The sequence below is a fragment of the Castor canadensis genome, chromosome 8 (assembly GCF_047511655.1).
Source record: "Castor canadensis chromosome 8, mCasCan1.hap1v2, whole genome shotgun sequence".
Classification (NCBI taxonomy): Eukaryota; Metazoa; Chordata; class Mammalia; order Rodentia; family Castoridae; genus Castor; species Castor canadensis.
This window is the reverse complement of record NC_133393.1, coordinates 41,401,554-41,426,165: the sequence shown is the minus strand read 5'-3', so window position 1 is coordinate 41,426,165 and position 24,612 is coordinate 41,401,554. Positions and strand designations below refer to the sequence as shown.

Genomic DNA, 24,612 nt, shown 5'->3' with positions numbered 1-24,612 from the left:
AGGTGTGAATCTAAAGCTGGTTGTTTTTCCTGAGTTGTGATGTTAACATGTTGAAATAGGTCCGTTATCATTAATTGAAACCTCTGAGGCTACAGTGTCTTAGAATTTAGAGAATTTTGAATTTCAGAAGAGTAAATATGTTACCAGAAAAGGGAATGGACGGGACAAGTCACTCAGCTTCCCAGTTTCCATGCAAATCCTGGTCCTTGAAATCCATCACAAAAAGCACTGAGGGGCTTCACAAGAAGGAGAATCTCACAAAGTAGAAGTTTAGCAAATATATGTTTAGCAAAACAGGATAAGCATGAGAAATAGGAATGGGAACGAGAAGCATCTCCTGCTTAACCCAAAGAAAGGGAGCACAGTAGACTCCAAACAGCTGCTCTTGCCTGCAAGGTTCATACTTTCTGAGCTGGGGGGTCTCTGTCCCCCTCTAGATGCATGGTTGTGTCACCTAGCAACCCCTAATCATTTTGCTAAGTTTTTAAGCATAGAGACAATGGGGTTTTTTTTTGGGGGGGGGAGTGGAGTGGGGTAGGAGGTTATTGCCCAAAACATGACTGAGATGAGTGTTATTATTACTCAAAACATGGAGAGGAAGGGCCAAGGTCTACCCAAAATACTGAGACAATAGATGTAATATTTAGGACATAAAATCCAGTCATCAGACATGCCCTTTAATTCTGTCTCCCTGTCTATTCAAGGAGTTTGCAACTTAGGTCTCCCCATTCTAGGAGATTGTAACTTACTCAGCATTTAAAAGGGAGGGTGATGAGGGGAAAGCTTGCTGTTTTAGTGATTTTTCAGCCTTTACTTCCTGATTCTAATTTCTGAATCTGGCCTTTCAAATTATTTTTTATTATTTTAATTTCCAGGCTTCATCAATACATTTATCTATTTTCTATCCATCTATCCAGTCTCAAATCCATTAACGTTTCTGCAGCAAACATAAAATTTTATACCAAATGGAACCAGAAATCACTTGTCAATTAAGACCAGGTTGTGCTACCAAATTTAAGATTTTCAGAACTTTGTTGGGGGAGAGGGCACAGGATTTTGGAATTGCAGATTGTGGACATAATCATCAAAGAAAAGAATCATACTTGTTAAAAAAAAAAAAAAAAACAACTCAATGGACAGGGAATATTTGTCAGACATTCTGCAAAGCTCTGCATATATGTAATCCTCACAACAGCCTTGCACCTTAAGTGCTAAAAATCAGAAAACTGAGGTACTTACGGGCCAAGTAACTCGACCATAGTTATATGATTAACAAATCCATTTATTTACTCGGTCTGAGTTTAAAATAAAAAGTATATAGTTTGAGCTGGGGGTGTGGCACAGTACTGCCCCACCCCAAAAAGTACATATAGTTCAACCCACCTGGATATCTGTGTGTGTGTATTTTTTTCTTATTGGATGGTGGAATATATCTACAATGCTTGACTGGGTATTGGGCTTTGATCTGAAGGTCTTAGCTTTATAGCTTTAATTTTGTCTTCTCTATGAGCATGTAACAGGTACTCAAAAGCTGTTTTTGCTGAAAAGACTGATTCCTTACTTGGACCTACAAATTGACTAAAAGGAGGAGAAAAGCTTGGCATCTTAGTCTCCATTTTCTTTCTGTCTTTGCTCTGAGCCATTCATCTTGCAGCCACCTTGGGTTCCAGGAAGACAGAACTGAACAATAACATCTTTACAAAGGAAACTACTCCCAAGGAAAGGGGTATGAGGGCCTTTGCAGGACAGATATTCTGCTAGGCAGCAATGACTTTTACTGCAATAAGGCCCTGTGGCAGGCTAGCAATAAAGATTTTGGGACTCTGGCCTGCTTGGGCCACAAAGCATGGCTTTTCTCAGTGCATTTCATACTAAACTCCTTTTCTCGGCCCAATGCTGCCTTTGCAGTTGAAATTTCTTTTCAATTTTAAAACCTTTGTAGTTGGAAGTTGTAAAGATTGTAAGACAAAGTCTTGACCACCTTGCCTTCCTTTACCTCTCAGGTAAAAGCCCTTTGGTTAAAATATAAATATTGATCACATCTCAATATATATAATTATAATATATAATTAAAATACCTGAGAGTTAGCTTAAGTGCATGCATAGGGTGAACCAAAACTGCCACTCATCCTAGCCCAACCCACAAGGACCACTCAGATTTTTCCCATGATTTCCCTTTGAATTTATATAAAAGGCCCTTTAAACAAAGACCAGCACCCATGTGCACTTCTATCCTACTTGGCCGGCGTCCAGCACTGTTTTCTCTATGATAACTTTCCCTCACTTTTAATTAACTTTACTATGGTTCCCCATTTTGCTTGGATTCTTTCCACATGGGATGTAAGGGTTGAGCCATCTTCCAACCAGTTTTCCAGAGACTACCCATCCACTAACAGTCCTGCCTGACCAATCCTGAGACAACAGAACCCCTGTGAATCCCTGTGACTGCCACCTATGACCACCACAACCTACCTGTGCCTGGGACTGTTCAATAACTATGTACTTCTTCCCCTGCCCCAGATTCTTCCTCCTCTATTTAAACCTAAAACTAATGTCTATATAAGAAAGGTGGGTTGAAATGCTACTTTGCTTCTTTCCACCATGTGCTCATGCCACCTGAATTAAATCTCCTTTCTCTTATTACCACTATTGTTCCTCAATTTGGTGACTTGACCTATGAAACCCAGGAGTTTGGACCTGGGAATCCCCAGCATTAACATGTAAAAATAAAAATGTAAAATGTGTCTCCTCTCTCTGTCTCTCTCATATTCTCCCCCTCAACCTCTCTTTCTCACCTCCCACCACTCTCAGGTCCTCACACTTAGTAAGCAAAAACTTTACATCTTGACCCATGCCTGCAGTCCTTGTTTGTATTTTGTTTTTGACTTTTCACTGACTTTGCCTGGGCTGCCTCGAACTTGAAATCTTCCTGCCTCCATCTCCCAAGAAGTCGGGATGACAGGCCGAGCCACTGTGTCCATTTTGCCTTCTCTCTTTGTCCGATTTCAGCAGCAGCCTGTCCACACAAAACAGCTGCAGGTCTCACGTTTGAGCACTGTTAAAAGTCTGGGGAGGTTTAAGAGAAAAACGTGGTTAATTCAATTCATTCATTTGCTGTTTGCTGAACATCCACAAAGTACTGACACTTTACCAGAATTAGATCCACTTCTAACAAAGCAGAATGCAGTGTGTGAACTTCTGTTAAAACACTATTGTAAAATTAAAGTTGGGTGACTCTGATTAGTAAGGAGACTATGGAAATGCAGAAGTTGGCCACAAACACTTTGTTCTGACTTCTGCATAACTCGGCTTCCTTAGGACTGATAACCTTTGCCTTCCCAGACTGATCACATAAAATTTCCAGAAGTGGTTTCCCCACTATTGTACTTTACATATTTCAGAATTCACTTTTAGTACTCTCGCAGATTTATCAGCAAAACATTGATGCTCTACTAATTATTGAAGCAGAAAGTATTGAAAGCACATAACAATTCAAAACTCGGGAGGAACAGTGTGCTATGTTTCGGTAATCATCTTTTCTTTTCCTCCATTAGTAAAGTAAGATAGAAAGATCAGGAGACAGAGAAAATAAAATTAATAAATATTAAAAGGGCCAGACTCAGACATTAGAACCATGAAGTAAAAACTGAAAAACAGCAGCAAGCTCCCCTCCCAACACCAACTTTTAGATGTTAAGTTATATTCCCTTTGGAATATTAGGCTGCAGAACTCCTTGAAGGGATAGAGAAAGAATGAAAGCCATGTCTGGCAAAGGGAAGTCCTAAAACTTAAGTATTGTTCCTGTGTTTTGGGTAGGCCAAGACCACATCGCCGTGTTTTAAAATAATAAAAAGCACCCATTTTGGTCAACCAAGATTGACTGAGGGTTAGGGTGTATTCTCCAATTTAGAAAATATAAAGGCCATGGTAAGAACCACCATTTAGTCTTTATTCCCATTTCCTGCATGGGCAGAAGAAACCATTTCTTCCTTCAACCACCTCACCATTTCTCTGTACTTTATCCCACTATACTAAAGTAAATCCTTGCTAAAACTTCACTTATGAGACTCTTCATTTCACCTTGAAATGCTTTTAACCTTGACTCTCAAGTTCCTGTGATTTCACTCGGAAATGGAGAAGCTGGTGGAAACTCCTTATCCCTCATCTGGTGATACTGAGGCAGACTGAAATTAGGGAAAGTTTGGAACTCATAGATAAATTTTACATCTCAGATTAATCATGCTTGGGCTCAGAGCCTGACCTCACCTCGGGCAGGGACTCACCCACGCCCTTTCCCCACTCATTGATTATTGAATGGAAATCAACTGGTTCCTCCCTTCCCCTAGATTAGTAAAAGTTTTAAAAGCACCTGGAGAAGAGAAGCACTCTTTCTCTGCCTCCAGATTCCACCTGTGCCCATCATGCCCCCTTTTGTATTTCCCTTCCCTAACTTTTAATAAACTCAATGTACACCCATATGTCCTGCGATGGATTCTTCCCCATGGGACACAAAGAATTTGGAAGTCTTCTGATCACAGACAACACCCTTCTGGCAAAAACGAAGCCAGCTAGGAGAAAAGGTGAGCCACCAGACCCTGCACTTTAGAGGGTTATCATTACTCTTTTTTTCTCTATTCTTCCTTCTGCACAGCCAAGGGAATGGGCTGAGCTCTGCCCTCAGGAAAAGCAGTGGGGAGATGCTGGGTCTACTGAACCCAGCAATGTCTGCCCCATGCATAGGACTGCCCATGAGTGGCGCAGCAGGGTCCATTCTGGTGGGCAGGATACAGCACAGTCCACCAGCTGAACACATGGGTGTCTTACTCCATACCTGGGTCCAGGACCACACAGAGGCACATGGTTCATGTTGCCAGGTCCCGCCCTGGAGATACATTCCCCCAGGGAATGGACTACATTAAACTGAGATGCCCTTCTCCTTCTTCCTCTGCCCTCTTTTCCCTCATGTTAGGAAAAATGCTGCTCACAAAGAAAGCTCAGGAGAAGTCTCATGTCCAAGAGCAAAGTTTAATGGCAGGCTTGAACCACCAGGCTGACCGGGGAAAGATGGTGCAGCGCAGACTCTGGGCTGGGCGTGGCTTTTCTAGAAGGGGGAGGGTAAGGAAGTTAGCGCATGCGCAGTAGTCTCTGGTAGGGGTGGGGCTGCCTTAGAGCTCGGTATTTCTGTTAAGGGGCAGTGCTGCCATTTTGGTCGTGAGTCACAAAATGGTGACATTATTACTCTATCACCTCTTCCACTCCCATCCTGCACCAAACATATGGCACATACACCAGTGCTCCAGGTCTCCAGCTTGCCTCTCACCACCGGCAGCCTCCACCCTACAGCCTGTAGGCTCATTGTCCCAAAAATGCACTGTGCACAGAGCGCGCACCAGGGTCTTTAAGCACCCAGGAAGTCATGTGGCCTGGGAAGGATGATCTGAACCACCCCTGGCATTTGGGCTGGGTGTCTCTCCCTCTTTCTCCATCCCTCTCCCACCCCCTAACTTGCCAGTGGGGTTCTGGAGGGTGAATGGGAGGCATGCTTCACCTGACCCATCCAGCCACTTTTTAAACTCCCACAGAGGGGCCAGGGATGGTGCCTACTGGGGCTTAGAACTGCCAGGCATGAGGGGGAAATACCACAGGCCTCACACAGCTGCCCAGGCAGCAGGAGGAGGGAAAGGCACAAACAAGGAGCACTGCCACTTTGTTTCCACAACCACTAGCAGAAAAGGCTGGGAGCCTTGAGGCACGGGGGCTAGACAGATGACACTGGTGAGACAGATGACACTGGGAGCCGGGCATACAGGCTCCAGCCCCACCCCTCAGCATGGGCTGGCTTTCCAGCCCTGCCTCTCAGAACAGCCTAGAACCCCGGGGCGGGGGGTAGCTGCACACCCCAAAACCTGCCACCTGCATGGCTGAGCTCCACAGCTGCCACTCTGCCCCAAGCACCCAGGGAAGCTAAAAGCACCAGTTCTGCTGGCCACAGCCCTGGGCCTCAGGCTAGTCCACTCTTTACTGTGGCTGCTGTGCACCTGCAGCCTTCTTCTTCCTCCCTTGTCCTGTTCCTTGCCTTTGTACCTGGCATGCCTCTGTTTGCCCTGGGCAACTCTCCCCATGCTCTCCTTGTCCCCATGGCCTGTAGAGGTTGCAGAAATGCTCATCCTGAGGTCGCATTCCCTTGTCCCAGTGACACATGCCCTGGGCCCACCAGTAAGTGGCTGGCACCCTTCACTGATGGGACTGATGAGATTAGATACTAGGTTCTAACGACAGTTTCTAAGTCTCCCTTCTCTAGGGAAGCTAAGAAGGGCTGTTAGAGTGGCTCAAGTGGTAGAGTGCCCACCTAGAAAGTGTGAGGCCATAAGTTTGAATCCCACCTTAATTTGCCTTGATTATTTGGTCTCTTTATTAGGAAAGCATTCAGAATGAGCATTCCATTCAGGAGCTTTTCCCATGAAAAGGGGTGGCAAGTTGGGTCCTTAGGAGAACAGTTGACTTGGAGTCAGGTACCCTCCCTCTTATTCACTCCAGAGATGTCTGACAGGAACAGGTTGAAAAGGACCTGTGTCAGGAACTTCCTTGATATCTAAAGAAGGGACACCTCACAGATCCAGGAAGCTATTGCTCTCTCCCAAAGGGCAATTGTCATTGTCCCCCTTCCCTTTCTCTCTCTCTCTCTCTCTCTCTCCACCAGCCAGCATAGGGGAAGCCAACATATTCACCATTTGGCTATATCCTTAAATACTGGGAATGCTTTAATCCTGCTAATCTAAAAAAGATGACCTAGAGTGCCTTAATCTCCACAGTTCAAGCTTATATGGACATCTGTCTCTCAGGGGGACATGTCTTTTATTCCTATAACAGATTGCTATTTTGAGCCTGCATGATACATGTAACATGTCTTTGTGTTCCATTTGAAAGATATTTTGGGGAGACCATGTGGTCACAGGAAATGCTGCCACCATGATGGAGCCACCACGTATTCAATGTCATCTTGCCACTCCCTAGGGATGGGAAACTCATCTTGCCATCTAGGAAAATTATAACTAACTCATGATTAAAATTCTCTAAATTCATATGATTGTACTACATTAATTTGTTAAGGATTGGATGAAGAATAGGGCATTTGTGTTAAAGATCTGTTATAAATACTTAAGAATCTAACTGGCTAACCTACTAAAAATAATGACAAGAAATGATTTAAGAGTGTACTCTAAGTTAATGTGACTGTTTTGTGTTTGTGTGCTTTCTGTGTCTTTATCTGTCTCCTACCAGTGTACTTGGGGCCACTGAATTTTTATTTTTTTTGAGCTCATAGATATGCACTTAAATTGACTTTTTTTTTTTTTTGGCATGCCTAGCTCAAAACATCTCTGTGTGTGTTTAGATGTCTTTAGGATGATTCTTAAGTTACTTTTTATACAGTTAATCTATAAAACTGTTGTTTGAAAGGTTATCTACAGTTCTAATCCCAACCAGGCCTAACTGTCCTCTGCCTTAGGACAAAAGATTTATGGACAATAATCTGTTTCATTCTATTGTGTGTGTAATTTACATTTAACTCTTTTATTATTAGGTTTATTAACCAATGTATTCTTGTAGACTACTATTATAAAAAAGATAGTTTAATTAATTTTTTTCCAAGTTTTTTAAGGTATAAGGTTGCTAAGAATCTTATTAAAAACAGAGTTATCTAAATTCAGTTTTTTATAAAGGTTGTTTCAAGATACAAATTAAAATTTTAAAGCTTATAAGTTTATACATGTTTGATTGAGTTGGCTATAGTTTAAAGTTTACCTAGAGAGTTTTCTGAGGTCAAAATTTAAGGCACTAATGTGTATTTTAAAATGGTTTCTATTCTATCAAAATAACTGTCAGGGATTCTAGGTGCTATAGGCTAAAACAAAATTTTACCAAAACCAAACAAAAGCTCACCTTCAGATGGGATGACAATACCTTTGGTTTTTATTGGGGTGTACTAAAAGGTGATTAATCCTAAAATACTACATTATGTGTGTCATTAGCCCTCAGTGACTGAGTCTGTTATTTTTGGGCCCCAGGGGCCTCATCCAGGTCAACAACAACCCTGCTATGTGTCCAAGCCATTCTGTTAGTTAACATCAGCAGTCTAGGATGTGATTTCTTATCAGTATCAAAGCCATGACTGTCAGACATTGGGTTTCCTAACTTTATGCTTACTCCCTTGTCTCTGTTTCTGTATCTAATCATTTGAGACATAAATCTTGTTGGTTTATTATCTTTTTCCCCCATTCTTTTAAAGTCTACAAGCTGGCTACAACCCCATGGCCTGATGTGAAAACTGACCACGGGCAATGGGTTTGTATCAGCCAAGCTTACCTTGGTACAATTTGGATTTGGTAGTTAATTCTGTACTGGTTACAAAGTTCATATCAAGATATTTCCTTTTTGGACACTCAACAGGTTTCTTCCTTTATATTGTTACCCTTTCATTTTACATGTTTATTTATTTATTTATTTATTTTGGTATCAACCTCTTTGTCCTGTGTATGATAGTTCTAAAATTAGTCTCTTGCCAAATGCAAAAGCCCTAAGGTATTTTTCTGGTAACACTGTGGAATCTAAATTTAAACTAACTACAAAATTTTTTTAATGGTTCTAATACTGCTGATGCCTTGTCCATGTATCTAAATGTTGTAAAATCATTTACAGAGTTAAAAGTGTGTACATGTTAACAGCTATAGTTCTTTTATCTCAGGTACATTCTAGTTAATAAGATCTTTGACATTTCACTGCTTATGACAAACACTAAGTGGTCTGCCATTTAGGCCTGACATCTGTTTGTCAGATAAACATTGGTTTACTGACATTAACTAAATAAACATTATTTTATATAGATGATGTACAGTTAAACATTAAATCCAGGAACATTTGGATTACTGATACTACCTTCCCCTAACCCTACAAAAATTAGGGTTTTTAATTGTCAGTACTGTATTGACAGTATTGACAACCACTAACTTATTACTTTACCTAACCAAAATTCAAGGTTTAAACTGTGATGCTGCTACTGGATTCTTTATATGTTAGGTGTCTTTGTGTTCTTCAAGTATATAAGCCTAAAATGGAGTTATAAAAAAACACAGTACCAAGCTGATGTCTTAGTTTCTTTTACAAGTTTGTGTATATGTTCCCAATTATAATGAGAGATTTAGTGCTACTATACTAGTCTGTTAATTACTAAACCATTAACCATGGTTACTTTAAGTTTTGTCATTCCAGTTCTAATCCTATTGGGACATTTACAGAGAAGCCCATGAAAAATAATTCTAACAAGTGCTTATTTGTCAACCACAACAGACATTCTTAAGTATTGGGATCATTTTGTATTTTTCTTGTAAAGCTTTATAACTGTTGTCTGTTGACATTTTATAACAATTTAAAGGGGTCAGTATATCCCCTATGGGACAGACAATTCGATTAATTGAGTCCAGCTAAGAGCCATTTTTTTCTCTTTCTTGCATAATTTGGCCAAAAAGGTCATATTGGCAATGACTACTGATCTGTTTGATGTGTTACTTCGCCTCCTCTGTGGGACAAGAAGGTATGACTTTCCAAAAGAAGTTACTCCTGGCTCCGAGGGACAAAACTGCCAAACTGGCAAAATCTTTAGAGACAAACTGTTCAGAGAAATAGTTTAAGAGGATGTGACTCCTGAGTGGTCATATCACTCAGTCCCCCAAGTTCTTAGAGGAACAAGTGGCATTCGGCCACTTGAGACAATTCAAGAGGACTACACAAATAAGGGGACTTCCCCACATCTAAATGGAATCAATTATGCCAGACGTCTAAAAGTAACCCAGCCAAGAGATTTTAAAAAGGGGCTCTTATGTATGTGCTCTAATATTGAAGCCTTCTAAACTTTGGGCAAAAGGCAAACTCATGTCTTTGGCTAAGGCTTTCTGTTTAAACAAAGGTGATGTGACCATTTCCACTAATGGACTAATCTGCCCTTTTAACAGAACTTAGAGCTGTTTATACTCTCTTGTTTTCTACTTTCAATGGTACACAACTTCTGCTTAGGGACACAGTGAGTCTTCTTTCTGTATAGAACTCACTGATGTTTAGCCTCTAATTGAACTGGCACCTGCCCCTGGTACACCTGGCCCCTAATATAGCTATTACTCCAAACAATCAGTCCCTAACTGCCCACTACAATGACATTTCAAGTCAAGGGCCATCTGAAGGTTAAAAATAGCTACAGGTATAAACACCTATAAAAAAGAACCATAAGACTCTCTGTCACTTTTCAAAGTAAAAAGTTAGATTCTTTATCTTTCCTGCTATACCTGGCAGGGCCCCTTCTGATGCTCCTATCATCCGTTTTTGGGTCATGCCTTCTAAACCAAATTATCTCTTCCAGAAATAGGAAATGATGAGGCAACAGAGCTATCGATCTTTACAGAAGAATGAGATCTTCATGAGCAACCTAGATCTCCATGAGGGACCTTACTTGTACTGGACAATAACTCAGACACCTTGTGTCCAAATGAGCCCTAAGGAAAAGAAGTAGGAAAGATAATTCCCCTTGTAGGTAGGGTCTGCTGCCCTTTGCCAGCTCAAAGCAGATTCAGAAGAAAAGAAAACTCCAGCCCCTCAGCAACCTCAAGGATTTTTTTCGGGATCTTGTCTCCTGGGGGAATTTAAGGCAGGCTAAAATTAGGGAAAGTTTGGTGCTCAAAGAAAAGTGTTACATTTCAGATTAACCATGCTCTGGCTTAGGGGCCACCCTCACCTGGCCAGGGAACTACCAATGCCCCTTCCCACTCATTGATTATTGGATAGAAATCACCTGGCTCCTCCCTTCCCCTAGATTAGTGTAAGTTTTAAAAGCACCTGGAGAAGAGAAGCACTCTTTCTCTGCTTCCAGATACCATCCGTGCCCACCATGCCCCCTTTTGTATTTCCCTTCCCTAACTTTTAATAAACTCAATGTATACCCATATGTCCTGCGATGGATTCTTCCCCATAGGACACAAAGAATTTGAAAGTCTTCTGATCACGAACACCACCCTTGCTGGCAACAATATTAGAATTTAAAACTTGGGCAAACTACTTAGATAAACCCTAGATACCATGCATTCATTTTGTGATTAACTGAATTTTATTGTTTCAGAAAATTTAAAAATTATTGTTTTCCATAAATGTGTTCCTTAAAGATCTGTTGCTGTTGGAAGAATGATTTTTATTGTGCCAAAGTATGGACAATGTCTAGAGAACAAAATCCAATGAGAAGAGTTTCTCTGTAGAAATTCAGTCTTAAAGACAACTTGGAACAAATGTATTCTTTTATTTTTGAAGTGCTGAGGACCAAATCCAGGGCCTCCCACATGCTACAACGTTCCCTACCACTAACCCACACGCTAGCACATATATTTTTTTTTCCCTGTGGTTCTGGGTTTAAATTCAGGGTGCCAAGTTTGCCAGGTAAGCCTTCTACTGCATGATCCATGCCCCAAGTCATTTTTGCTATAGTTAATTTTTGGAATAGGGTCTCGTGTTTTTGCTCAGGCTGGCTGAGACTGTGGCCCTCCTATTTACACTTCCCACCTAGCTAGAATGATAGGTGGACACCACCAGGTCTAGCTTTTTGTTGGTTAAGATGGAGTCTCACAAAATTTTTGCCCAGTTAGGCCTCAAGCTGCAACTCACCTGATCTCATGTCCTAAGTAGCTGGGATTTTAGGTGTGAGCCACCAAGCCTAATTAATTTATTCTTAAGTAATAAATTCCCTTCTGTTGGATTGGTTTTCCTTAAAATATGATGTGATCTTTAAGAAGAAAAGGAGGCAGAGATCAGGAGGATTGTGGTTCAAAGTCAGTCCCAGGCAAATAGTTTAGGAGACCCTATCTTTTAAATACCCAACACAGAACAGGGCTGGCAGAGTGACTCAAGTGGTAGAGCACCTACCTAACAGGTGTGAGGCCCTAACAAGTGTCAAACCTTAGTATTTTTAAAAAAAAAGGCATATAAGATCATCTTTCCCCATTTTTGGTCTTACATGTTATTAACTATGAAGTATATACAGTCAGCTCTCCTTATCTGTAGGTTATGCATCTGTGAATTCACCCAAGAGTAAATAAAAAAAAATTCTGAAAAATTACTACATCTGTACTGAACATGTACAGATTTTTTTTTCTTGGTACTATTCTCTAAAAAATACCATGTAAAAACTTCCTGAGGGGAACAATGACAGATGTGACTCCATTTTGTATGAGGGAAACAATTTAGAAGCAGACATCTGAAGGGGCATGCAAAACAACAGGCTTCTCAGAGAAATAACAGGCTTCTTACCAAGATAACAGAATACAGTTGCAAGATGTGGGTGGTGGGCCCCAAGACCAGAACGAATTGACCACTACTTCCCTGAACGTTCTGTTGGATAAGGATAGGGACTAGCAGGTAACTGGGTTTGACAGAAAGTTGACTAGGGGCCAACCAATCACAAATGTAGTTTCAAGATAGAATATTTGGATCTAAGCCAGGCAGAGTGTTATATTACTCCTAGACTGCAGCTATACTACAGCTTAGCTTTTCTCTAAGCCCCTCCTGGGTGGAAGCTTTGCTGTCTTTTTAATAAACTTTGTGCTTGCTTTACTCTTAACTCCTGGTCTGGCATCTTCAATCATTGACTTCACCTGGTAACAAATTCAGGCTCAGTGATCCAGTATCATCTCCATAGTATTTACATTGTATTAAGTTTAATGAGCAAACTAGAAATGATTTGAAGTGTGTGAGAGATGTGTGTAAGATCTATGCAAGTGCCATTTTATATAAGGGATCTAAACATCTGTGGATTTTGATAACCTTTGGAGAGGTCCTGGAACCAATTCCCTATGAATACTGAGTGACAACTGTAGTAATTTCTTAACAACTGTTTGTTGCATGGATTTGGGTATTCTTCTGACCTGGGTGAAATGGGACCCAGACTAAAGGTCCTCACCTCATCTGTGGGACTAGAGAATGATTTCCTAGTCACAGAATAATTAACTAATCCAAGACCCTAAAAGCTTTGGAGTTGGGATACAATAGAACTGACCACTCCTTTTCACATTTTAATAGATTAAAATCAAGTCTACACCTTGTTTAATACTTACTATCTGCCTTTTTAATTATGTAGCAGGTGTAAGGTGCTGTCTTACTGTGGATCTCTTTGCATCCCTAACATGCTGAGCATCCTGTCACGTGCTTGTTGGCCATTTGTCTTCTATTCAGATTCTTTGCCCATTTATTATTGAGTTGTCAGTGTTCTCTCTGACTTAGAAAAAGTCCCTTATTCTATGATTTTCAAATATTTTTGCACATTCTGTCTTTTCACTTTATTGATTAAAGCATAAGTTTTTAATTCTCATAAAATTTATATATATATATGTATTATCATTCATACTTTTGATGTCCTATCTAAGAATCCTTTGCCAAATCTAACATCACAAATATTTACCCCTCTATTTCCTTTAAGAATTTTACATTTTTGTTCTTACATTTATGTTTTTGACCCATTTTGAGTGAATTGTTTTGTGGATCGTGTAGAGGCAGGAGAACAGGGAAGTACAGGTTGGTCAAGACTGGGTGGAGACTGACTCGATAAAATGTCATAAAAAGTTCTATCCAGGACATGCACAAGTCCCACCTAGGACATGGCCCTTTCAGGAAACATCTAGCTGGGAATGTCCTTAGAACCCCTTTTTGTGGTCAAATCAACAGCTCCACATCAGGATAAAGGCAGATGTTTGCACAGAAGGGTAAGTTCTGGAATTAGTGCATTCACAGAAGTCCAGGATCTGTGTTTTGCTAACCCATGGTCATTAGCATACAATTAGCAGTATGATCTCGATTCCCCCTTGTGGGCGTTTCTGTTGCACTATGGGAATGAGCATGCACAGCAGAAACAAGGAATATAACATCCTCCTGTCAATCAAAACTGTCAATCATAAGTAGGCTGCCCCGTTAAGCCCCCTTATGCCTCAACTTTGCCTTAAATTGCAGCACAAGCAGGGGATCAGGGCCTTGAACTTCTTCACTTGGGACTGCTCTGGTTCTCTGTGGGAATGCACTTTCACCTTCAATAAATCTACGTTTTGCTTGCTTCTTCTGTGTATTTTGCCCAGTTATTTGTTCGATTCACCAACAACCTGGAAAACACTCATAAATGAGAGGTGCTCAGAACACCCAAATGGTAATAGTGTGACACAGAGGATCCAATTCTATTCTTTCACTTTTGGCTATCTGGTTATCCTATTTGGGCAGCATTTGTGGAAAAGGCCACACTTTCCCCACTTCCAGGATCATTTAAAAAAATCTTTTGGTGGCACTGGGATTTGAACTCAGGGTCTTACCTTGCTAGGCAAGCTTACCACTTGAGACACTCCACCAGTCCTTTCTTGTGATGCTTTTTTTCTGAGACAGGGTCTCATTAACTTTTTGCCTGGGACTGGCTTGAAACTGTGATCCTCCTGACCAATCTCTGCCTCCTGAGTAGCTAGGATTACAGGTGTGAGCCACTGGCACCAAGCACCTCCAGGATCATTTGAATGATCTTGACATTCTTGTCAAAAATCAGTTGAGGAAAGGGATTAGCGGGGAGAGATGGAAAGGGTAATCTATCCAATGTACAATGTATTCCTATTCTAAATTATCATAATGGGTCCCCCCCATACAATGAATATATCCTTTTTAAAATAATTTTTATTTTTTTATTATTCATATGTGCATACAGTGCTTGGGTCATTTCTCCCCACTGTCCCCATCCCCTCCTTTACCACCCCTCCCACCCCCTTGCTACCCAGCAGAAACTATTTTGCCCTTATCTCTAATTATGTTGAAGAGAGATTATAAGCAATAATAGGAAGGAACAAGGGTTTTTGCTAGTCGAGATAAGGATACATATACAGGGAGTTGACTCACATTGATTTCCTGTGTATGTTTGTTATCTTCTAGGTTAATTCTTTTAGATCTAACCTTTTCTCTAGTTCCTGGTCCCCTTCTCATATTGGCCTCAGTTGCTTTTAAGGTATCTGCTTTAGTTTCTCTGCGTTAAGGGCAACAAATGCTACCTAATTTTTTAGGTGTCTTACCTATCCTCATACCTCCCTTGTGTGCTCTCACTTTATCATGTGATCAAAGTCCAATCCCCTTGATGTGTTTGCCCTTGAACTAATGTCTGCATATGAGGGAGAACATACGATTTTTGGTCTTTTGGGCCAGACTAAACTCACTCAGAATGATGTTCTCCAATTCCATCCATTTACCAGCGAATGATAACATTTCGTTCTTCTTCATGGCTGCATAAAATTCCATTTATGTATAGATACCACATTTTCTTGATCCATTCGTCAGTGGTGGGGCATCTTGGCTGTTTCCATAACTTGGCTATTGTGAATAGTGCTGCAATAAACATGGGTGTGCAGGTGCCTCTGGAGTAACCTGTGTCACAGTCTTTTGGGTATATCCCCAGGAGTGGTATTGCTGGATCAAATGGTAGATCAATGTTTAGCTTTTTAAGTAGCCTCCAAATTTTTTTCCAGAGTGGTTGTACTAGTTTACATTCCCACCAACAGTGTAAGAGGGTTCCTTTTTCCCTGCATCCTCGACAACACCTGTTGGTGGTGGTGTTGCTAATGATGGCTATTCTAACAGGGGTGAGGTGGAATCTTAGTGTGGTTTGAATTTGCATTTCCTTTATTGCTAGAGATGGTGAGCATTTTTTCATGTGTTTTTTGGCATTTGAATTTCTTCTTTTGAGAAAGTTCTGTTTAGTTCACTTGCCCATTTCTTTATTGGTTCATTCGTTTTAGGAGAATTTAGTTTTTTAAGTTCCCTATATATTCTGGTTATCAGTCCTTTGTCTGATGTGTAGCTGGCAAATATTTTCTCCCACTCTGTGGGTGTTCTCTTCAGTTTAGAGACCATTTCTTTTGTTGAGCAGAAGCTTTTTAGTTTTATGGAGTCCCATTTATCTATGCTGTCTCTTAGTTGCTGTGCTGCTGGGGTTCCATTGAGAAAGTTCTTACCTATACCTATTAATTCCAGAGTATTTCCTACTCTTTCCTGTATCAGCTTTAGAGTTTGGGGTCTGATATTAAGATCCTTGATCCATTTTGAGTTAATCTTGGTATAGGGTGATATACATGGATCTAGTTTCAGTTTTTTGCAGACTGCTAACCAGTTTTCCCAACAGTTTTTGTTGAAGAGGCTGCTATTTCTCCATTGTATATTTTTAGCACCTTTGTCAAAAGTAAGGTGGACATAGTTGTGTGGATTTATATCCGGGTCCTCTACTCTGTTCCACTGGTCTTCATGTCTGTTTTTGTGCCAGTACCATGCTGTTTTTATTGTTATTGCTTTGTAATATAGTTTGAAGTCAGATATCGTGATACCTCCAGCATTGTTCTTTTGACTGAGTATTGCCTTGGCTATTCGTGGCCTCTTGTGTTTCCATATAAATTTAACAGTAGATTTTTCAATCTCTTTAATGAATGTCATTGGAATTTTGATGGGAATTGCATTAAACATGTAGATGACTGTTGGGAGTATCGACATTTTTACTATGTTGATTCTACCAATCCATGAGCATGGAAGATCTCTCCACTTTCTATAGTCTTCCTCAATCTCTTTCTTCAGAAGTTTATAGTTTGCCTTGTAGAGGTCTTTCACATCTTTTGTTAGGTTTACACCTAGGTATTTGATTTTTTTTGAGGCTATTGTAAATGGAATTGTTCTCATACATTCTTTTTCCATTTGCTCATTGTTAGTGTATAGAAATGCTAATGATTTTTCTATGTTGATTTTATATCCTGCTACCTTGCTATAGCTATTGATGATGTCTAGAAGCTTCTGAGTAGAGTTTTTTGGGTCTTTAAGGTATAGGATCATGTCGTCTGCAAATAGGGATATTTTGACAGTTTCTTTACCTATTTGTATTCCTTTTATTCCTTCTTCTTGCCTAATTGCTCTGGCTAGGAATTCCAGTACTATGTTGCATAGGAGTGGGGATAGTGGGCATCCTTGTCTGCTTCCTGATTTTAGAGGGAATGGTTTCAGTTTTTCTCCATTAAGTATAATGCTGGCTGTAGGTTTGTCATATATAGCTTTTATAATGTTGAGGTACTTTCCTTCTATCCCTAGTTTTCTTAGAGCTTTTATCATGAAGTGGTGTTGGATCTTATCAAAGGCTTTTTCTGCATCTATTGAGATGATCAAGTGGTTTTTGTCTTTGCTTCTGTTAATGTGGTTTATTACGTTTATTGATTTTTGTATGTTGAACCACCCCTGCATCCCTGGGATGAAGCCTACTTGGTCGTGGTGAATAATGTTTTTGATGTGTTGTTGAATTCCGTTTGCCATTATTTTGTTGAGGATTTTTGCATCAATGTTCATTAAGGAGATTGGCCTATAGTTCTCCTTTTTGGAGGTGTCTTTGCCTGGTTTTGGGATAAGTGTAATACTGGCTTCATGAAATGTGTTAGGCAGTTTTCCTTCCCTTTCTATTTTGTGGAACAGTTTAAGGAGGGTTGGTATCAGTTCTTCTTCAAAGGTCTGATAGAATTCAGCAGAGAATCCATCAGGTCCTGGACTTTTCCTTTTGGGGAGACTCTTGATTGCTGCTTTAATTTCATTTTGTGTTATAGGTCTATTCAGGTGATTATATTCCTCTTGGTTCAGTTTGGATGATCATATTTATCTAGAAATCTGTCCATTTCTTTAAGATTTTCAAATTTATTTGAATATAGGTTCTCAAAGTAGTCTCTGATGATTTCCTGGACTTCCATGGTGTTTGTTGTTATCTCCCCTTTTGCATTCCTGATTCTACTAATTTGGGTTTTTTTCCTCCTCATTTTACTCAGGTTCGCCAGGGGTCTGTCGATCTTGTTTATTTTTTCAAAGAACCAACTTTTTGTTTCATTAATTCTTTGTATGGTCTTTTTGGTTTCTATTTAATTGATTTCAGCTCTTATTTTTATTATTTCTCTCCTTCTATTTGTTTTGGGATTTGCTTGTTCTTGTTTTTCTAGGAGTTTGAGATGTATCATTAGGTCATTGATTTGGGATCTTTCAGTCTTTTTAATATATACACTCATGGCTATATACTTTCCTCTCATGACTGCCTTTGCAGTGTCCCATACATTCCAGTAGGTTGTGTTTTCATTTTCATTGACTTCCAAGAACTTTTTAATTTCCTCTTTTATTTCATCAATGACCCATTATTCATTAAGTAATGAGTTATTCAGTTTCCAGCTCTTTGCATGTTTTTGTCTTTACTTTTGTGGTTGAGTTCTAGTTTTATTGCATTGTGATCAGATAGAATACATGGTATAATTTCTATTTCCTTATATTTGCTGAGGATTGCTTTGTGCCCTAGGATATGATCTATTTTGGAGAAGGTTCCATGGGCTGCTGAGAAGAATGTATATTGTGTAGAAGTTGGATGAAATGTTCTGTAGACATCAAGTAGGTCCATTTGATCTATTGTATATTTTAGATCTTTAATTTCTTTATTGATTTTTTTGTTTGGATGACCTATCTATTGATGATAATGGGGTGTTAAAGTCTTCCACGACCACTGTGTTGGTCTTTCAGGGTATGTTTGATGAAATTGGGTGCATTGTCACTGGGTGCATATAAGTTGATAATTATTATTTCCTGGTGGTCTATTTCCCCTTTTATTAGTATGGAATGTCCTTCTTTATTTCATTTGATCAATGTAGGTTTGAAGTCTACTTTGTCAGAGATAAGTATTGCTACTCCTGCCTCTTTTCGGGGGCCATTGGTTTGGTAAATCTTTTTCCAGTCTTTCATCCTAAGCCTATGCTTATTTCTGTTGGTAAGATGGGTCTCCTGTAAGCAACAAATTGTTGGATCTTCCTTTTTACTTCATTTCATCAAATGGTGGCTTTTGATGGGTGAATTAAGTCTGTTAACATTAAGCATTACTACTGATAGGTATGTGGTGATTCCTGTCATTTAGCTGTCTTAGTTGTTTGAAGGTTTCATGTGTGTACCTAAGTTGAGGTTACTCTCTACTTTCTTGCTTTTCCTTTTCCTGTAGTTTGGTGCTGCCTGTCCTTTCATGGTTATGTTGGTTTCACTTTCTGTGTGCAGAATCCCTTGAAGAATCTTTTGTAGTGGTGGCTTTGTGGTCACATATTGTTTTAGTTTCTGCTTATCATGGAAGACTTTTATTGCTCCATCTATTTTGAATGATAGTTTTGCTGGGTAGAGTATCCTGGGGTTGAAGTTATTTTCATTCAGTGTCCGGAAGACCTTGCTCCACACTCTTCTTGCTTTTAATGTTTCTGTTGAGAAGTCTGCTGTGATTTTGATGGGTTTACCTTTGTTATTTTTTTTTCTCTCTTACAGCCTTCGATATTCTTTCCCTAGTTTCTGAACTTGTTGTTTTAATGATGATATGTTGTGGGGTAGTTCTATTTTGATCTGGTCTGTTTGGTGTTCTGGAGGCCTCTTGCATCTGTATGGGACTATCTTTCTCTAGATTTGGGAAATTTTCTGTTATTATTTTGTTGAATATATTATGCATTCCCTTTGCTTGCACCTCTTCTTCTTCTTTGATGCCCATGATTCTCAAGTTTGGTCTTTTGATGGAGTCGGTGAGTTCTTGCATTTTCTTTTCACAGGTCTTGAGTTGTTTAATTAATAGTTCTTCAGTTTTTCCTTTAATTACCATTGCATCTTCGAGTTCTAAGATTCTGTCTTCTGTTTGTTCTATTCTGCTGGATTGGCCTTCTATTTTGTTTTGCAATTCTGTTTTGTTCTTTCTTCTGAGGTTTTCCATATCCTGGGTCATTTCTTCTTTCATGTTGTCTATTTTTGCTCTGAGTTCATTTATCTCTTTATTAATCGTGTTCTCTGTTTCACTTTGGTGTTTATACAGTGCTTCTATGGTTTCCTTTATTTCTTCTTTTGCTTTTTCAAATTCTCTATTTTTGTTGTCTTGGAATTTCTTGAGTGTCTCTTGTACATTTTGGTTGATCATATCCAGTATCATCTCTATAAAATTCTCATTGAGTACCTGTAGTATGTCTTCTTTTAAATTATTCTTGTGGGCTTCATTGGGTTCTTTGGCATAGTTTATCTTCATTTTGTTGGAGTCTGGATCTGAGTATCTGTTTTCATTTCCCTCTGGTTCCTGTACTAATTTTTTGCTGCATGGAAACTGGTTTCCCTGTTTTTTCTGTCTTCCTGTCATTGCCGTTGGTGTTGTTACTGTCCCTGTACTGTGTGCAATTAAGTATTTTCTGGCTGTAATAATAGCACTAGTGATATTTAGAATGGAAGGGTGAGAGGGGATGGAAAGCAAAGAAGTTAAAGGAAAAGGGAAAAACAAATAATCAAGTAGAAAAAAACAAAAAATGAAACAAAGAAACAAACAAAAAAGATTTCAAAGATATAAACAGGGAGATACTGTGTACTAATCAACAGTAAGCTGAAAAGGCAGAGAGACAGAGGATTTAAAATAGAAAATAAAAAGAATAAAGATAAGAAAATAAAAAATAAGTAAAGGAAAGAAAAAATATATGTATATATAATAAAATAACATAAAATATAAAATATAAAATAAAAAAAATTAAAAAAAAACCCTCCAAGTTCAAATGCAATGAAGTTTCAGTCTTAATAATTTTGGTTTTGTCCTTCAGCCTCCAATCCTGGAGATGGTGCCTCAGATGTTGTTCTGTAGTTGTCTTATCAAAGGGGTAACATAAGAAAAAAACAAAAAACAAAAACAATAAAAACAAACCCACAAAGTGTCCCAAGTTCAAATGCAATACCGTTTCAGTAAGTTTTTCAGCATGTATGTATAGTTCGGTTGTTTTTTTATCAAAGGTAGGGAGAGAGGAAAAAAAAAAAAAGAGTCTGGAGACAGGTCTGTGAATGGCTATCTGTGGCTGTGGCTTGCCTGCCCGCTGCTGTCAGCCTGCTGTTGCTGGAGGCGTTATTTATGCAGATCTCAGGGGTGAGCTTAACACTCACCTGGCCCCACAAGCTTTGTTTACTCAGAGTTCTGTGCACAATGCCACTGCTACAAGCTTTCCCCTTTCCAAGCACACTGGGGGAGGTGACACTGCACCCGCTTTCTCAGGCCTGTGTGTTTATTTACAGTTCACATGGGAAGTGGGTCTTCCCCCCACTCCTGTGGAGTTTTCCTCCCACCGATGCTTTTACAAGCTTTCCCGCTCCTGATTGCTGGGCGTATGCTGCTGCTCATGCCGGCCGGCGTGTTTGTTTACAGCTCACGTGGGAGGTGGGTCTTCCCCCCTCTCCTGTGGAGTTTTCCTCCCTCTGCTACTCTCACAAGCTTTCCCACTCCTGGTTGCTGGGTGAACGCCCCAGCTCTTGCCCTTTCTGGCCTGGCCTAGCTTGTTTATTTACAGTTCCGGGCGGGATTCCCCTCCCCCACTCTTCAGCACTCAGGGCGCCCCACCCTCTTTGCTATGTGTCTTTATTGTTCTTATTGCTTATTACTCAGTTTCTCTTTTTTCCCAGGTGGAGGTCGGTCTGTCCAGGGGGCTATGCTGATCTGGCCCAGGGTTGTCTGTGGGAGTACCGTGTACCGCTTAGCTCACCTTGTCCGCGTCTTCCCAAACCGTCTGGGCGTGAGCAACTGGTGGCCCGGTGGCCCTCCTGGTTTCTCCGTTCAACATGAAGTGAGATGCTCTGCGCAGGCTGGAGGTGTGGAGGGGTCAAAGTTTTGCCTCTTCCCAGTGGCCTTGCCTGCAAGGTGTGTCTCCAGCGTTTCTCCAAGATTTCACTTTAGGAGACACGTTTTCTGCTTCCTCCCTCTAGCTGCCATCTTGGAAATCCCAATGAATAGATCCTAATAAAAATGTAAAAAAATCAGTTGACCATAGAATTATGGATTGTTTGTGGACCCCCAACTCTATTCCACTGATCAATATAGCTCTTCTTGAGCCGGCACCATGCTGTCTTGATTACCATTTCTGCTTACATGTTCTTATCATAAATGCATTTTGATTATGATGACGTTAAAATGTGAAAAATAATGGTCAGTGTTCTCTCTGCTTTCAATCCAGGCCAATGTCTTCCAAAGTTTGGCTAGGATCAGAAGCACTGGCACTGGGAGCTTCTTAGAAATGCAAATTCCAAGCCCCCACCCCAGACTCACTGAATCCCAAGGGAGAGTGCCCAGCAATCTGGATATTAACAAGTCCTTGGCTGACGGCACTCAAGTTCAGTGTGCAAATCTGATGTCCCTACAACTTTTTGGCTGCAGTGCAAATCTAGCAGCAGCCTTCTAGCTTGAAACCCACTGGCCTCCCAGTGCACTTATTAAGCAGAGCACTAACTGGACTGCATTTTCATTTGGAAGGTCTCCTCTGGTAGCTCCCTGGAGAAACGATTAGACAGAGCAGGTGAGAGAGTCACTATTAATCTAGGTGCAGGCCATGGAGCAGGCATTGGAAGTAGAACTGAGCTCAGCCATTGAGAACAGCATGAGACTTTTTTCCTCAGGTGGCTTTCTTATTTAAAAAAAAATATTGTGGAAAAAAATCACATAATATAAAAATTTACAATTTTTTTGTTTGGTACTGGGGTTTGAACTCAGGGCCTATATCTTGGGTCACTCCACCAGCCCTTTCTCATGATGGGTTTTGTTTTTTTTTTTTTGAGATAAGGTCACATGAACTGTTTGCCCAGGGTGGGCTTCAAACTGCAATCCTTCTGATCACTGCCTCCTGAGTAGCTAGGATTACAGGAGTGAGCCACCAGTGCCTGGCTACAATTTTGTGTGTGTGTTGTAGTAGAGTTTGAACTCAGGGCTTCAAGGCCCACTACCACTGAGCCATGCCTCCAGCCCTCCTTTTTCCATTTTTGAGTTGGATTGTTTGACAGTTTCTGTTGTGTTGTAGGAGTTATTTATATATTCTGAATATTAATTCCTTATCAAATGTCTGTGGTTTGTTCATGTTTTCTCCATTGTTGGGTTGTCTTTTCACTATCTTGATAGTGTCCTTTGACACACAACAGGATTAAACTTTGATTAAACATGTTAACTGACTCATTCAACTCAATTCCTTAGTTAGTGCCAACTGTGTCCTAGGAGCTGTGGATGCACTAGCAACTCAACAGGAGAAAGATACCACTGGTCTCAGTGTGAGGAGACAAGATGGTGGAATTTAGGCTGTATAGATGGAGCTTCTAGAAACCAAGACAAAAATAAAGAGCAAAGGAAATGGAAAGTTTGTACAAAAAAGAGCTCTAAATAACTTTTCACCATATGAAAATCTGAACTTCAACTATATTGAGAGAAAAAAATAAATATAAGCTATACCAAAATGCCATTTTTCACCTGTTCCATTACCAAAAAAAGAAGCTCCCCTAAACATTTGACATCACATTTTGTTGGGAAGACTAAAGGGAAACAAGCACGCCTATGTTTTGTTGTTGCAAAATTATACAACCCCTTTTGGAGGGACATCTGACAATATTTACACAAAAATGAGGATGTATTTTCCCTTTGCAGAGCCCCAAGTACCAGTGTGGCAAGGTATTTCTGTGGTCCCGTTCACTTTCTTCAGAAAGGAATCCTACAGAGTCTGCCTGGGAGCAGAGGGTTGGAAGGGAAAGATGAAGTCTCAAGGGTTGGTCCACTCATCCCCAAGCTTGCAGATGGAATAAATTGCTCACCTGATCTGCCACCCATAACAACTCCAAATCAAGACCCTCCTCTCAGTTTCCTTAGTCTTTAAGACAGTGGTTTTCAACTGGGAGCTATTTTTGTTCCTCCGGTACAGTTACTAAACTTAACAAATGGTAATACACAGTGCCCAGTCCAATCTAAATTTCAAATAAGCAGCAGATAATTTGTTGGCATAGGAATGTTCCAAATATTGCATTGAAGTATTTCTCTGAAAATCAAATTTAGCTGGCCACCCTGTATTTATCCCCAGGGAACCTCTGGCAATGTCTGGAGGTATCTGTGGTTTTCCCAACTTGGACTTGTTACTGACACCTGGAGAGGAGAGGCCAAGGACCTCCAGGACATCGTATACCACTGACAGCCCCTCACCAGGAAGAACTCTCCAGCAGTAAATGTCATAGCACCAAGGTGGAGACACCTGCTTTTTCTTTTCAGCTTCTGTAGAGAATGAAGATTCAATCTCCTGCCTGACATTTTGTGTGTGTGGGGGGGGGGGGCACATCCATCTGGGTTTCCAATCTCAGACTGATCTATTTTCCATGGTCACAGCAAAAACCAAAATATTCTTCCTAGTTTTCTTCTATGTCTAATAAACATTCCAAGGAAGTACTGGCCAAGATAAGATAGCGTTTGTATGAAGTTGAGGGGCAGGAGGATGAGCCTGCCTGTATCCCTGCAGCCTATTTCTGGTAAATCCCACCTTCAGAATTAGCCTCACAAAGCAGCCCTGGAGAGCTGGGGAAGGGGCTGGGTGGACTTGTCATCTCCTTCAGGCTAGGAGGGCCACCCTTCCTAAGGCACAGAGGGAGCCCCACACAGCTGCCTTCTCAGGAACAGACCTTTTCTTTGTATGCACATGCATGGGAGGGGAGTGACAGCTGAAGGTGGGGATG

General features: G+C 40.4%; 1 long non-coding RNA gene across 1 annotated transcript in view; it reads right to left on the bottom strand.

Annotated features, from left to right (window-relative positions):
- Positions 1–526: 526 nt before the first annotated feature.
- Positions 527–24,612, bottom strand: part of LOC141425692 (uncharacterized) — a 41,973-nt gene continuing 17,887 nt past the window's right edge. Inside the window, exons 2-3 of the long non-coding RNA XR_012450738.1 lie at positions 21,624–21,874; positions 527–3,066 (exon numbers count right to left, since the gene is read on the bottom strand). This is a non-coding gene — a long non-coding RNA (uncharacterized lncRNA). The remainder of the gene's footprint in view (positions 3,067–21,623; positions 21,875–24,612) is intronic.